General features: G+C 40.3%; 1 protein-coding gene across 1 annotated transcript in view; it reads right to left on the bottom strand.

Moving 5' to 3' along the window:
• Positions 1–16,243, bottom strand: part of Trappc3l (trafficking protein particle complex 3 like) — a 72,219-nt gene that overhangs the window by 18,970 nt on the left and 37,006 nt on the right. The gene's annotated exons all lie outside the window — the stretch shown is intronic.

Below are 16,243 nucleotides of genomic sequence, written 5' to 3'. Positions count from 1 at the left end.
GGGCATCCATAATCCAGAGTATAAGCTTGTTGAATATAGAAAGGCCCGGAGGTAGAGGGAGGCAGAGATATGCCCCAGTGATTTTTCCTTACTCCTCAGCTTCCTGCAACTAAGCTACTATTCTAGAACTGCCTCTGCCTTTGGCCCAAGCCAAGAAATGCATGGTTATTGGCTGGGTTCCATCTGCTTTCTTAGTAAACACTTAGACATAGTCAAGAAGGGGCTGCAGAGAGATGCTCATTGTTCACTGTTTTATTTACCCTCATTTTGGCCTCTGCTTTGTCTTGTCCCTGTATTCTCATCCCCAGCATACACTCTCAATGCTGCTTCTTGGAAACCTGAAGGATGTTGTTTTTAATCTTTCTGTATTAACATTGCAAGCCTACAAGCATGGGTGTTTCCTCTCAAACTGATATATTCTCCAATGTAAATTGAGTGTCCCATAATTCAAATAATTTCTAACATTAACTGCAATTAAGCATGGCTCCCAAGCTGGTTTAGAGCCCATTTCCCAAGAATGTTTCCTGGCACTAGATACAATTCACAAGCAGAAGGCTCCCAGGCTACTTTCAAGTTGTGCTGGGTACAGCTACCAGATTCAGGCCAATGAGAGACCATCTCTGGAAAAACAAGCCTGATGCCTCTTTTTTTGTGGTTCCCTGTCCTCATGTCTGTTCCCCCAACTTACCCAGCCCCAGACAGGGTTTCTTTGTGTAGCCTTGGTTGCCCTGGAATTCACTTTGTAGAACAGGCTGGCCTTAAATTCATAGATCTGCCTGCCTCCTGAATGCTGAGATTAAAGGCATATGCCACCACATCAACCTAGGCCGATGACTCTTAAGGAATGACAGAGACGTTGTTATCTGGCCTTGGCATATATGCTCATAGGCGAGTACGCACCCATGCACACAAATGAATAAGCATACATGTTCATCTACACATTCCTTCAATATACACACTAAACAAGTCAATAAAACTAAGAGGCCCCTATGCAAAATGAGGCAGCCTAGTTTACATACGATGACATGGAACATTTAAACTTCTCTGCTGAGTGAGTAGTAATACATAGTAATAGTGTCAAGGAGAGAAGATGCCTGGGGGAGACCTAACTTCCTGTTGTAAAACCTCACCACAAGCAGAAAGGGAGGACAGACGATTGCCAGTAAAGTGAAAGGAAAAGGGACTTTCAGAATCCACTGACCATCAAGCCTTAGCAGATACTTCTCTATGACTAAAGGAAAAACATTGTTCTCAAACGTAATTACTAAAATTTAAGGATCATTTCCCTGAAGTACCTCTTCCTCATATTGGAACACTAACAAAAGCTGCTCACATGTCTCTGGGTTCTTCCCCAGTCTGTAAGAACTATCTCTAAGAGTTCTAAAATCTGTAGCCCTCAGTTTTTTCCTACTTAATGCGAGAAATTATTTACATGGTTACATATTTTTAAAGTTTTTTTTAAAAAAATAACATATCTACCATATTTCCAGTCCAAATAGTAAAAATTCTTAAACTATTTCATGAGTTCGTTTGACTGTTAATATTATCATCTTTGAAATATTAGAAATGTTATAACCACAAAAAATTTTCTTTCCTTTTAATTTATTTCTACTCCTTTGTTTTCTGCCCAAAAAATGTTAAGTAGGAAAATGGCCTGACATTCAGCTAACTCAGATGCCAGCCTTCTCTGGAATGCTGTGCTATGCTGGGCTTTGACTTCTGTGGAATTTAATTCCCATTTACCAAGGGCTCCCACTTCTTTTAATATATGTGAGATGAAGAAGAAAAAGAAACAGAAGAAATGAAAACCGTTCATTATGCTTCTGCTTTGGGTTGTGAGTTAGGCTTTGCATTTACATTTAAGATGTCAAGCTTAAAGGTAATCTGATTAGCATCCAGTTTTTCCAGTTGAAGAATTAGAGGAAGTGATGAATCCACTCCAGGCTTAAAATATGGCACTGATGATGTTTGGCCCTCATTCCTGCTTCGCCTGCACTGTGCTGAGAATTGCTGTCTCTGGCCTGGCCTTCAGTTTCCACTCAATTTGTTGTGAGACTTCATATTGCATGTCTCTCCAGACTCTCTGTATTAACAAACAGCCTTTCTGCTTGGCCTCCCCACCCAAGCCCTCAGCTCCATGTACCATATAAGGACTGCCTGCATTTTAAACTCAGAACTCTTGGCATTTATTTCACTGCCTCATTTTTTCCAGTCTTTGACTGTATGAGAAGCACAGAAATCAGCATATAATTTCTAAAAATTATTCTTGTATAAGACAGTGGCAAAGTATCGAAGTAGTTTAGTATTTGGGGTAAATTCTGTGAAATAAGAAAGCCTCTTCTTCCTCCTCATTAACAGCTTGTCCTGGACAGAGCATTGAGTCTCCAGGATGAGTGTTCCTGAGTAGGCTCCTTGGTCATGTCCTGTGTTTATTTCTGCCCTAGGAAATAACTTGGGGAGTCAGAGTCCCCTTTAGAAGACGGGAGTGGTTTTATCACCTGGAGAAGTGGACAGATAGGCAGTCACAGTGATGTACTCCTTGCTCAGATGAGGTCCAAGAATAGGTCAATCAACAAATATCAGTTCTATAGTATAGTCAGAGATTTTAACAAATAGAATAGCAGAAACAAAAGGGTTGAGAACAAAAGGATATTGTTGGGTCCAAAGTGACCCCAAATGGTAGTAATGCTGACAGTAGTAAAGTGTTAGCAGGGTCCAGCCCAGGCAGAACCCTGACTGGTAAACAGAAGGTCTGCTATCAGGTAAATAGACACCTAAACTCAATTTCTCAGGAATCTCATTGGGCAGGCCATTACTTTCCTTATTTATACCCTAATAACTAACCCCCTTGGACAAAGGCAAATTAACCAAAACAGCCGGCCACAGATCAAAGTCCCCATGCATACTCTTCTGGCCTGCAGCTGCCCTCTGCTACTGCCTGTCCTAATAAAATCAATAAATCTTTTCTTGCAGGGTGCTGTCCTCTCTTCTCCAGCAGTCTGTGTCCTCCAATAAACTTTTCTTTCTATCCATGGATTGGTCTAGTTTGTGGGTTTCACGGTGCCTTGCTTACAGATTTCTGGTTCTCCATTGCAGTCTTTTGACTACATTTTTTAAACAGATAACTTAGGATAAGTTGTAAAAGAAGGTATAAGTGCAGTGTGCATGTGTGTATGTATATTTATACATGTGTGTGTGTGTGTATACCTTCATGTGTGTGTTATATGTGTGTGTACAAAATAGGCAGTTAAGAGGACATAGAAAGTGGCTGTAAAGGGGAAATAGAGATTTCTATCCTGACAAAAGGAAGACCGTCCAGAGGCTGGCCACTGCTAGCCCTTGGCAGTGCCGTGGTGGCAACACAGTGTAGCTGGGAAAGCTACAGAAGTTTTCATGGTGAACTATGCTAGCATTCAGGGTAAATAATTTTTTAAAATTCAGGGTAAGTAATAAAAAATGTTAAAAAAGAAGGAAGGCAAATATAATTAAGAAGAGGAGGAGGAGGAGGAAGAAGAAGAAGAAAAAGAAGAGGAAGAAAAATGGAGAGTAAGTAAAATGCAGAAACATAAGGTACAAAAAGCATTTCTCTATAAAACAGAAAAATTTAAAAAGAAAATAAACCTCAGACGCGCTGATGTCTCTGTCTTGAGAAATCTGGTTAGAATTCATTTTATCTTGGCAGATTTCCTATTCACATAAAAAAAAAATCAGGTCACCTCATGCAACATTATTGTAAAAACACAGAATGCCCACGGAAAGGACTGGAAACATTTACATGAGGTTGGGGGAGAAACAAAAGAAAACCCCCATAGAACTAGATGACAAGGGCAAGTTTGCATGCTTGCTTCACGCTTGCTTCCTTCCTCAACTCAAAAGAATACCCAACCTGTCTCCTGCATCACAACATCACTTTCCTAGGGGATGTTGTCTGCCTCTCTGTTATCAAAGTTTCCCTTTGTATTTACTATTCTGAGAAATGTCTGTCTACTCTCACTAATGGGCCTAATACTTAATACTGACTTTCAACAAACAATGCGGTCTCACTTGGACTGCTTCCTAGGGGATGCATTTTTTTTTTTTTTAAGATTTACTTACTGAATTATTATCTGTAAAACACTTAAGGCAGGCAGTTCTTTCTACAGCAATACCCATAGTAAGTACAAGTGGAGCCTGATGCACTAATGGTCCCTGCCAAGTCTAGCCTTTCTGAAATGAATAAAGTGAACAGAGGGTTCTGAGAAGGCAAGAGTTACATTTGACTCTTTTCCTGGGCAGGAAGAACCAATGACTTTGCACCATTTTGTAAATATTAGAATGTTTTTAATACTCAAGCATTATTTCTGAGGGATTCCCATTATGGCATGTTCTGTCTCATGACCCTGCCATAGTGGTCATGATTAATAGGCTGCCGTGGGCATTTGAGAGCCTGGCAGTTCATCTTGTTTCTCTAGAGGATCTGAAAATGACCTAACATAAAAACTTTATCCAGAAGGTTCCTAATGTGTGGGCAGATTAAAATGTTCTTCTCAGAACTACAAACATATGATACACAGAGAAAGTTACAGTGAATGACTGATTGGGCAGAAGACAAACAGTACTCAGAGAAAAGAGTGTTTTTTGCTCAGAAAGTAGCTTGAATTCAACCTGGAACTCACAGAAGGAAAAGACCAAATCTTTGAAGTTGTTCTCTAACTTCCATTTCTCTCTCTCTCTCTCTCTCTCTCTCTCTCTCTCTCTCTCTCTCTCTCACACACACACACATACACACACACACACACAAACACACACTCACACACACACATTTTTAAAATGGGGAAAATATACAAGACAGAGGATCCTGTGTAGCACTAGAGGCACGGAGAAGAAAACCACAAAACAAAACAAAACAAAACAACCAAGAAAATATTAGAAGCTACCTGCAAGAAGAACAAGTAACTAGCAGAAAGTCACCAAAATGGAAAGAGACAGCAACAGGGAGTCCAGAGAGGCCTGATGAGACCGATGGAGCAGTTTTCCAATTCTGATCTTCTTGGGGATTAACATTACACCTCAGAATATACTTCAGGAAACCTTGAGACAAACCCTAATGCTGGTGACTAAAGGAGTCTATCTACAGCTTTTTGGCTCCATGATAAGTTTTAGGATGCATTTCAAACATTTCTCATAATAATGTGAAATATAATTAGTTAATTAGTTAATTACCTATTTAATGTTTACATTTTGCAATTGCAGCTGATCTCAGAGTAGAGTATTGAAGAGAGCTTCTGAAACTTTCCATAGTCATATGGATAGGCCGTGGTAAAAATAATCATTTTGATGAAATTATCAAGATGAATTCACTGTCTATTGTTTAATGAGGATCAGACACTTTCCTGTCCTGGATTCTGCTGTAGTTTAAGTCTGGCTTCTGTGGTTTGTTACTATGAACTACCAGATATACCTGGAACACTGAGTTTTCAATGTAGCAAATATGCTTGGATCATAGGATTCTTCTTCATTTGGTAGGAGCTAAGGTAGAATAGGAAAGGGTGGTAATCTTCAACTATAGATGAATGTAGACCATAGCTCTATTTCTCTGTGTGTTTGGACAAAATAGAGAAAAAGGATACCCTGCATATATGTGTGATTTAAAAAAAAAAACATTTTTTCTGAGTTCACATTAATAACACTTAATAAAGTCTATATTGTGTGGCAGAGCAGGCTAAATATAGCAATGTTGGACAATTTTCTCCATTTAATAAGCATGCTCATATAACAGAGAAATGAGATTGCCTAGAAAGGAAAGATTGCACTGGAAAAATACAAATCAAACAAAGTTTACATGCACTGTCATATCTTCAGAAGCTATTTTCTTTGACCAGAATCTCACATTGATGCCTAGCCTAGCTTCCCTGCCTAGGGGGTCCTCCCACCTCAGACTGCTGAGGAGCAAGGACTATTAGCATGATCATTATGGCAGCAGTTTCTATAGTCCTCGAGACATTTTTTTGTTATAGGAAGATGGGGAATTGAAATACATACAAATGAAACTAATCAATAGAAAATATTTGGAAGATTAACTGTAAAATAATTGTGTCTCTCAGACTGGCTAAAACTTTAGACTCAGGAGAGATGTCCTCCATCCCTCACCAGCTGCAGCACTGAAGAGTGGACCCTAGGCCTAACCTGGGCAGCACAGTAAAGATGGCCCTGATGAAGAAGGGGCAGGTGAGCCGGCTCTGAGGTTGTGAAAGCAGGAGAGCTATCCCAGCCTCTCACCATCTGCAGCACTTGAGAGAGCATGCCTCTGCATCTAACCTGCTCAGCACAGTAGAGCTGGTCTTGCTGACATGGGTGCTGGTGAACTGGCTGGAGGCCTTGAGAGCAAGAGAGCTGCCCCTTGCCAGATGCAGCATTGGGTACAGTAGCCAGGGCAGTGTTGGAGAGCTTGCTCTGGTGGTGTGGGTGAAAGACAGCTGGCAGGCTGACCAACGTAAATCCAAGAATCTGAGTTGGTCCACCCAATATCTACCTCATCTAGGAACTGTTGGTGTGTGTAAAAGAGATGGTCCTACAGACCCAAAGCTGTAGGATCTACAAGACCCAAGGTAATAGGATATCCAAGAGGAGTCCTGGAGAGGTTCCAGTATTGATAGTATAGCAGAAGCAAAAGGCCTGAGCCAGACCAACGATTCATTTCAATGAACATTTGTAAGTAAAGATGTCACACCAAAGCCTCCACAATGAGATTTGCTGTTGTTGTTTATTTATTTGTTTGTTTTTTTTAATTTTCTTTTGGGAGGTTGCAATGGCAGAGGTGGATATGAAGGGACAGGGGTACAAGATGTGATGTTCACAAAGAATCAAAGAGTTAAGAAACATTTTAGATGCAAAGGTATATTTATGTTGCTCACTTTTCACAATAGAGGGACTTAAGGAACAGAATCACGTGTTCTGTTTCCTTTCTAAGGTGGCTCTTTGCTTACTTATCTTGACACTATATATAACTTTTGTCCCACAAACTGAATTTTATCCTTTCGCCACCATGAAACCAACGGGTACTTCAGAAGGTGAGCATGACTTAAAAGTCTATGAGGCCTTCACATTTTCATTAAGGCTGAGCCAAGAGCTCATACCATACTTGTTATGGACAGAGTCTGCCACCGTGTCGTGTATATCATGTCCTTGGGATTACAGAGAACAGATTTGGTCAGCAATATCCTGGGGTTCTTGGCCATTTGACCATGTAGTAGCACCTCCAAGATGACATTGGAAATAATAGTCATGACAGTGAGTTAGACAGAGAATTGGTTATCACAGTGAAGAAATTCACATAAACCAGAGGCAATGGGTGTATTTGACAAATTCCACAATGTTCACTAAAAATATCCTTAATCTGAAGATAAGTTTACTGACTGAGAATAGTGCTCCTTCTAACTCTACTTGTTTCTGGGAAAAGGAAAAAAAAATGGCTCCCTTTGCTCCTCTACAACCCAGCTTGAGTTGCCTAGACAACCATGAAGCAGTCAGAGTGTTAAAAACAACAAAACAAAAGCAGGTAAGGTGAGGTCAAACGTAAAGCCACAAAAGTAAAAAAGTGCCATAGCAATGGTTATAGAAATATTCATCAGAATGGCCCGTGTTCTCTGTATTGGTTATAAGACAAATGCCATTCTTAACTGCTCTGTGATGCTCCATCTAGAACATATAAGCTTCCTTCCATTACAAGTAGAGGATGCTATAGTAACAGATGGAGAGACACCTTCTCTGAATCATGCTTTTTTGGTTTGCACCTGCCTTAGTAACTAGCAGTGCATGGGAGGCCCACCCTTTCTAATGTACCAGCCTCAGATCTCTTGCACTCCATGGAGGACTTCCAACAGGCTGATTTTGTCTAACAGTTACTCGTGTTGGTGCTTACTCTTAGTTTGAAACATTTCTTCCTGGAGGAAGAATGAGGCTCATAAGAAATTTCTGATTTAGTAAACTCAAGAGATCCATTCCCAAATATATGTGTGTGCGTGTGTGTGTGCGCGTGCGCGCGCAGAAATCATCTTGTGTATGGTGGCTGCATCCTTCAGTAGTGTAGCTGCCTGCAAGTCATTCAGGGAACTCCACTGATGCAGGGTTTGTGAATCATCATTACCTATGCTAGGGCAAGCTTTTCATGACGTAGCTGCCCAAGTTACCCATGCGCCTATTGGAAACCTCTTACCCATGCCTCTGTAAGGAAGCCCAATAAACTCCTTGTTTCACAAAGTTGCCTTTGGATGATATCTAGAGTGGACATATGTCTGTTCATGTCTTCATAGGAAAAAATATGCACCATTGTCACCATCAGTCTCAGCCTGGATACCCAGGAAACTTTTTTACTGTCTGTGGTCTGAATCTCTCTTCTTTCAACCAGATTTGAGCTTCAGGCTTTTTTCCTTCAAAATGTGCCCCTTCTTTGTATATTCTTTCTTATCCCTAGGTTCTTTAGTATGCATTGTTCCTTCCTTGGTAGCCAATCCCTATATACAGTTTAAATTTTTTATGCTTAGAATTCCTTGTTGGGACCGTTGCATAGATTTTGTGTCCTGTCTCCGAGCATTCCAACAAGGACTGCTGAGGCTTTCCACTCCATGGCACGTTCATGCAAAAATGCTATATAATGCCAGACTTCAATGCTCCTGTTAAGGCAGCAAATGACTGCTTCTGGGTAAAGACCTCTATTTTAATCCATTATTTACTTATTGCTGGCAGTAGAGACTGCACCTAGGGTCCCAGGCATGTAAATCAATGCTCCAATCTTCATACTTCAATTGCCTTGGCAGTCTATGGCCCCAGGGCTATCCCCACTTAAAGCAGCATAGGAATGAGAGACTCCAAAAAGTTGGGATTTTTTGCACAGATTTGGTGATGAAAGTTCTGAATGCTCAGATCAGAAGCAGGATTTTTAAAATGTGACTGGTGTGATTTACTGTAAACTTTTCATGTAGATTTAACTGTAGTCTTAAACAAACTTCTTTTTAAAATTAAAAATAATTCAGCCTGGAAAAAGTATTTGTCTGCTATGCAGACTCCTCTCCAGAGTGCGTCCCCCTACCAAATCTTTTGACCTAGAGCAGTGATTTTCAACCTATGGGCCATGACCCATTTGGGGTCAAATGGAACATGAAAGTTACCTAAGACTTTTGGAAAACACAGATATTTATATTACCATTCATAACAGCAGCAAAATTATAGTTACGAAGTATCAGGGAAAATAATATTATGGTTGAGGTCACCACAACATGAGGAGATCTATTAAAGGATTAAAAAGGTTTGAGGGCCTTATGCTTACCATGTTCACTATATAAATGTCCTCCCTTGCTACGGGTCATTACTTACATTGCTTCCTGGGACCATATTTTTCAAATATTTTGTTGATTTTATATCACCCCCAAAATCCTTGCTCATATTATTTAATTAAGCTAAAATTTCATCTTGTGCTATAAAAGAATATGATTGTTTTCTTTCTGGCATTTTCAACAAGTGTAGTATATTGGAGTTTAAGATTTTATGCCTGAGATCAAAATTTCAGGGGAACACACTGCACTTTTCATGGATTAAGAAAATTTGCCGGGCGTGGTGGTGCACGCCTTTAATCCCAGCACTTGGGAGGCAGAGGCAGGTGGATCTCTGAGTTCGAGGCCAGCCTGGTCTACAAAGTGAGTTCCAGGACAGCCAGGGCTATACAGAGAAACCCTGTCTCGAAAAACCAAAAAAAAAAAAAAAAAAAAAAAAAAAAGAAAATTTATTCGATGAAAATGAAGCCACAACATACCCAAATTTGTGAGCCACAATGAAAGCAGTCCTAAGAGGAAAACTCATAGCTCTGGGTGCCTCCAAAAAGAAACTGGAGAGAGCATACACTACCAGCTTGAGAGCATATCTGAAAGCTCAAGAACAAAAAGAAGCAAATACACCCAAGAGGAGTAGACAGCAGGAAATAATCAAACTCAGGGCTGAAATCAACCAAATAGAAACAAAAAATATCTATAAAAAGAATCAACCAAACCAGGAGCTGGTTCTTTGAGAAAATCAACAGGATAGATAAACCCTTATCCTGACTAATTAGAGGGCACAGAGACAGTATCCTAATTAACAAAATCAGAAATAAAAAGGGAGACATAACAACAGAAACTGAGGAGATCTAAAAAATCATCAGATGCTGCTACAAAAGCCTATACTCAACAAAACTGGAAAATCTGGATGAAATGTACAATTTTCTAGACAGATACCAGGTACCAAAGGCAAATCAGGATCAAATAAACCATCTAAACAGTGCCATAACCCCTAAAGAAATAGAAGCAGTCATTAATAGTCTCCTAACAAACAAAAAAACAAAAAAAAGTGCATGACCAGATGGGTTTAGTGCAGAGTTCTACCAGACCTTCAAAGAAGACCTAATTCCAATTCTCCTCAAACTGTCCCACAAAATAGAAACAGAAAGAACGCTAACCAATTCATTCTATGAAGCCACAATTACTCTGATACCTAAACCACACAAAGACCCAAAAAAGAAAGAGAACTTCAGACCAATTTTCTTTATGAATATTGGTGCAAAAATACTCTATTAAATTCTTGCAAACCGAATCCAAGAACACATCAAAATGGTTATCCATATGATCCCAGGGATGCAAGGATGATTCAATATCCAGAAATCCATTGACGTAATCCACTATGTAAACAAACTCAAGAAAACAACCATATGATCATTTCATCAGATGCTGAGAAGGCATTTGACAAAATTCAACATTACTTCAGGTTAAAAATCTTGGAAAGATCAGGAATTCAAAGCCCATACCTAAACATAGTAACAGCAATATAGAGCAAACCATTAGCCAACATCAAACTAAATGGAGAGAAACTTGAAGCAATACCACTAAAATCAGAGACTAGACAAGGCAGCCCACTTTGTCCCTATCTATTCAATATAGTACTTGAAGTCCTAGCCAGAGCAGCTAGACAAAAAAAGCAGGTCAAAGGGATACAACCTGGAAAGGAAGATGTCAAGATATCACTATTTACAGATGATTTGATAGTATACTTCAGTGACCCCAAAAATTCCAACAGAGAACCCCTAAACATTATAAAGAACTTTAGCAAAGGAGCTGGATATAAAATTAACTCAAACAAATCAGTGGCCTTCCTTTACTCAAAGGATAAACAGGCTGAGAAAAAAATTAGGGAAACAACTCCCTTTACAATAGTCACAAATAATATATAAAATACCTTGTTGTGGCTCTAAGCAAATGAAAGATCTGTAAGACAAGAACTTCAATGCTCTAATGAAAGAAATTGAAGATGGTCTCAGAAGATAAAAAGATCTCCCATGCTCATGGATTGGTAAGATTAATATAGTAAGAATGGCCATCTTGCCAAAAGCAATCTGCAGATTCAGTGCAATCCCCATCAAAATTCCAGCTCAATTCTTCATAGAGTTAGAAAGAGCAATTTGCAAATTCATCTGGAATAACAAAAAATCCAGGATATCGAAAACTATCTCTTTGCAATGATGGCCATCTAGGCCATCTTCTGCTACATATGCAGCTAGAGACATGAGCTCTGGGGGGTACTGGTTAGTTCATATTGTTGTTCCACCTATAGGGTTGCAGACCCCTTTAGGTCCTTGGGTACTTTCTCTAGCTCCTCCATTGGGGGCCCTGTGATCCATCCAATAGCTGACTGTGAGCATCCACTTCTGTGTTTGCTAGGCCCTGGCATAGCCTCACAAGAGACGGCTATATCTGGGTCCTTTCAGCAAAATCTTGCTAGTGTATGCAATGGTGTCAGTGTTTGAAGGCTGATTATGGGATGGATCCCCGGGTATGGCAGTCTCTAGATGGTCCATCCTTTCATCTCAGCTCCAAATTTTGTCTCTGTAACTCCTTCCATGGGTGTTTTGTTCCCAATTCTAAGAAGGGACAAAGTGTCCACACTTTGGTCTTCGTTCCTCTTGAGTTTCATGTGTTTTGCAAATTGTATCTTGTATCTTGGGTATTCTAAGTTTCTGGGCTAATATCCACTTATTAGTGAGTACATATCATGTGAATTCTTTTGTGATTGGATTACCTCACTCAGGATGATGCCCTCCAGGTCCATCCACTTGCCTAGGAAAGAGAGACCCATTGGTCTTGCAAACTTTATATGCCTCAGTACAGGGGAACGCCAGGGCCAAGAAGTGGGAGTGGGTGGGTAGGGGAGTGGGGGGGGTGTATGGGGGACTTTTGGGATAGCATTGGAAATGTAAATGAAGAAAATACCTAATTAAAAAAAAGACAGGGTTTTTCTGTATAGCTCTGGCTGTCCTGGAACTCACTCTGTAGAACAGGCTGGCCTCGAACTCAGAAATCCACCTGTCTCTGCTTCCTGAGTACTGGGATTAAAGGCAAGTGCCACCACTGCCCGCTTCACTATTCCTTTTGACTTTACCCATTAAGAAATTTGATGAAAACAGTGAACCTTTCTCTTAGAAATAAAGGCACACATTCATAATTTAAAAAAAAAAGAAAAGAAAGAAAGAAAGAAAGAAAGAAAAAGAAAAAGAAAATCTAAACAATAAAAGCTTTTGGGGAAACCACCATCCCAGACCTCAAGTTGTACTACAGAGAAATTGTGATTAAAAAAAACTGCATGGTATTGGTACAGTGACAGTCAGGTAGATCAATTGAATAGAACTGAAGACCCAGAAATGAACCCACACACCTATGGTCACTTGATTTTTGACAAAGGAGCTAAAACCATCCAGTGGGGGAAAAAACAGCATTTTCAACAAATGGTGCTGGCTCAACTGTTGTTTAGCATGTAGAAGAATGCAAATTGATCCATTCTTATCTCCTTGTACAAAGCTCAAATCCAAGTGGATCAAGAACCTCCACATAAAACCAGATATACTGGAACTAATAGAAAACAACGTGGGGAAGAGCCTTGAGAACATGAGCACAGGGGAAAATTTCTTGAACAGAACACCAATAGCTTATGCTCTAAGATCAAGAATTGACAAATGGGACCGCATAAAATTGCAAAGCTTCTGCAAGGCAAATGACAATGTCAATAGGACAAAAGGCAACCAATAGATTGGAAAAAGATCTTTACCAACCCTACATCAGATAGAGGGCTAATATCCAAAGAACTCAAAAATACTCCAGAGAACCAAGTAACCCTATGTATCAAAAGATGGCCTAGTCGGCCATCACTGGAAAGAGAGGCCCATTGGACTTGCAAACTTTATATGCCCCAGTACAGGGGAATGCCAGGGCCAAAAAGTGGGAGTGCGTGGGTAGGGGAATGGGAGGGAGGGTATGGGGGACTTTTGGCATAGCATTGGAAATGTAAATGAGGAAAATACCTAATAAAAATATAAAACAAAACAAAATTGGGTACAGAGCTAAACAAATAACTCTCAACTGAGGAATACCGAATAGCTGGGAAGCACCTAAAGAAATGTTCAACATCCTTCATCATCAGTGAAATTCAAGTCAAAACAACCCTGAGATTCTACCTCACACCAGTCAGAATGGCTAAGACAAAAACTCAGGTGACAGCAGATGCTGGTGAGGATGTGAAGAAAGAGGAACACTCCTCCATCGCTGGTGCGATTGCAAGCTTGTACAACCACTCTGGAAATCACTTTGGTGGTTCCTCAGAAAATTGGACATAGTACTATCTGACAACCCAGCTAAACCACTCCTGAGCATATACCTATAAGATGTTTCAACATGTAATAAGGACACACGCCCCAATATGTTCATAGCAGCCTCATTTATAATAGCCAAAAGCTGAAAAGAACACAGACATCCCTCAACAGAGGAATGGATACAGAAAATGTGGTACATTTACACAATAGAGTACTACTTAGCTATTAAAAACAATGAATTCATGACATGGATGGGACTAGAAAATATCCTCCTGAGTGAGGTAACCTAATCACAAAAGAACACAAATGGATTCCACTCACTGATAAGTGAATATTAGCCCAGAAGTTCAGAATACCAAAGATACAATTCACAGACCACATGAAGCTCAAGAAGAAGGAAGGCCAATGTGTGGATGCTTCAGTCCTTCTTAGAAGGGGGAACAAAATACTCATGGGAGGAAACACAGAGACAAAATTTGTAGTAGATACTGAAGGAAAGGCCATCCAGAGACTACCCCACCTGGGGATCAATCCATCCCATATATTGTCACCAAACCCAGACACTATTGTGCATGCCAACAAGTGCTTGCTGACAGAAGCCTGATATAGCTGTCTCCTGAGAGGCTCTCCCATTGCCTGATAAATACAGAGGATGCTCTCAGTTAACCACGAACAGGGTCCCCTGTGAACGAGCTAGAGATAGGACCCATGGAGCCGATTGGGTTTCCAGCCCCATAGGAGGAATAACAATATGAACCAACCAGTACCACCAGAGCTCTCAGGGACTAAACCACCAACCAAAGAGTATACATGGAGAGACCCATGGCTCCAGCCACATATATAGCAGAGGATGGCCTTGTCAGTCATCAGTGGGAGGAGAGGCCTTTGGTCCGGTGAAGGCTTGATGTTCCAGTGTAGGGGAATGCCACAACAAGGGAGGGGCGTGGGTAGATTGGTGAGCAGGGGGAGGTGAGATAGGATAGTGGGGTTTTTTTCTGGGGGTACCAGGAAAAGGGGTAACATTTGAAATGTATATAAAGGAAATATCTAATAAAAAATAAAAAGAAAAGAAAATTTATTTGTGTGAAATACTGGGATAATATTAATTACACTAGCAAATTATAATTGGTCTCTATGGCATCCCAGAGAAATCATCACATTAACCCTGACCCAATGGTAGAAACTTTCCTAACGTTGATGTGCAGCACCAGTTGAAGGCCAAGAAGTTAGAAATACAGACAGGCCGGGCAGTGGTGGCACACGCCTTTAATCCCAGCACTTGGGAGGCAGAGGCAGGCCTGAGTTCAAGGCCAGCCTGGTCTACAAAGTGAGTTCCAGGACAGCCAGGGCTATACAGAGAAACCCTGTCTCGAAAAACAAAAAACAAAAAACAAAAAACAAAAAACAAAAAAAAGAAAGAAAGAAAGAAAGAAAGAAAGAAAAAAGAAAAGAAAAAAGAAAGAAAGAAAGAATATACAGACAGAACTAGACAATGTGGACACTGTGAGGGAGGCTTTGGTATCTGCACTCACTACAATTGGGTGAAGTTGGCTAAACCCAGAATTCAACTGAGGAAAGAAAAATAAAATAATCTGGATATCAGGCTAACAGCAATTGAGAGAGAGAGAGAGAGAGAGAGAGAGAGAGAGAGAGAGAGAGAGAGAGAGAGAGAGAGAGAGAGACACAGAGAGACAGAGAGAGAGAGACAGAAAGAGAGACACGGAGAGAGAGAGACAGAGAGAGACAGAGAGAGGGAGACAGAGAGAGAGAGACAGAGAGAGAGAGAGGATCCAGCAGACTAAGTGACTTGCTCAAGATCACACAGTAGGCTTGTGGCTGAGCAAGATGGGGATTGTCTGTCTTCTAATCCTTACATCACTGGACATGGTTAGGTAAGCACTTAAAAAGCATCTGTTCTTAAATGACCTCCCCTGAATCAAACTTAAGCCTCACAGATGATGAGGGAGGGCTAGAACAGAGCTGCATCCCCAGAACGAAAACATCTAAAACATTATGATGGTTCTAGTCAAGCCAGGGTTATATAATCATCTTTATTTCAAAAATCAAGTTAATTTCTGCTTAGCTTCTTGTAGTAATGAAAACACCTTACCTTAACTGTGTTTGATAATCCAATATATATTTTGTCACCAAGGAAGTGTTTCTAGTCATTAGATCAAAGACAAGTATGGCTGTATGGCTGTATTTCTTACTTTATCTTATAGTAGACAGGACGATATATGATCTGTAAGTAAGAAATGGATTTCCTAGCACTGCTTTTCAACAGCTAACGTCAGCGCTGGCCAACTTACACATTTCCTTTCCTTTCCTTTTTCTTTTTCTTTTTCTTTTTCTTTTTCTTTTTCTTTTTCTTTTCTTTTTTTATTAGATGTTTTCTTCATTTATATTTCAAATGCTAACCCCTTTTTTTGTTTCCTCTCCGAAAATCCCCTATACCCTTTGCCCTCCCCTTCTCCCCAACCCACCCACACCCACATCCTGGCCTTGGCATTCCCCTATACTGGGGCATAGAAGCTTCACAAAACCAAGGGCCTCTCCTCCCATTGATGGCCAACTAGGCCATTATCTGCTACCTATGTAACT

The sequence above is a fragment of the Mus musculus genome, chromosome 10, assembly GCF_000001635.26.
Source record: "Mus musculus strain C57BL/6J chromosome 10, GRCm38.p6 C57BL/6J".
NCBI classification, from domain to species: Eukaryota; Metazoa; Chordata; class Mammalia; order Rodentia; family Muridae; genus Mus; species Mus musculus.
Note: the sequence above shows the minus strand (reverse complement) of the source record. Positions and strands in the feature narration are given on the sequence as shown.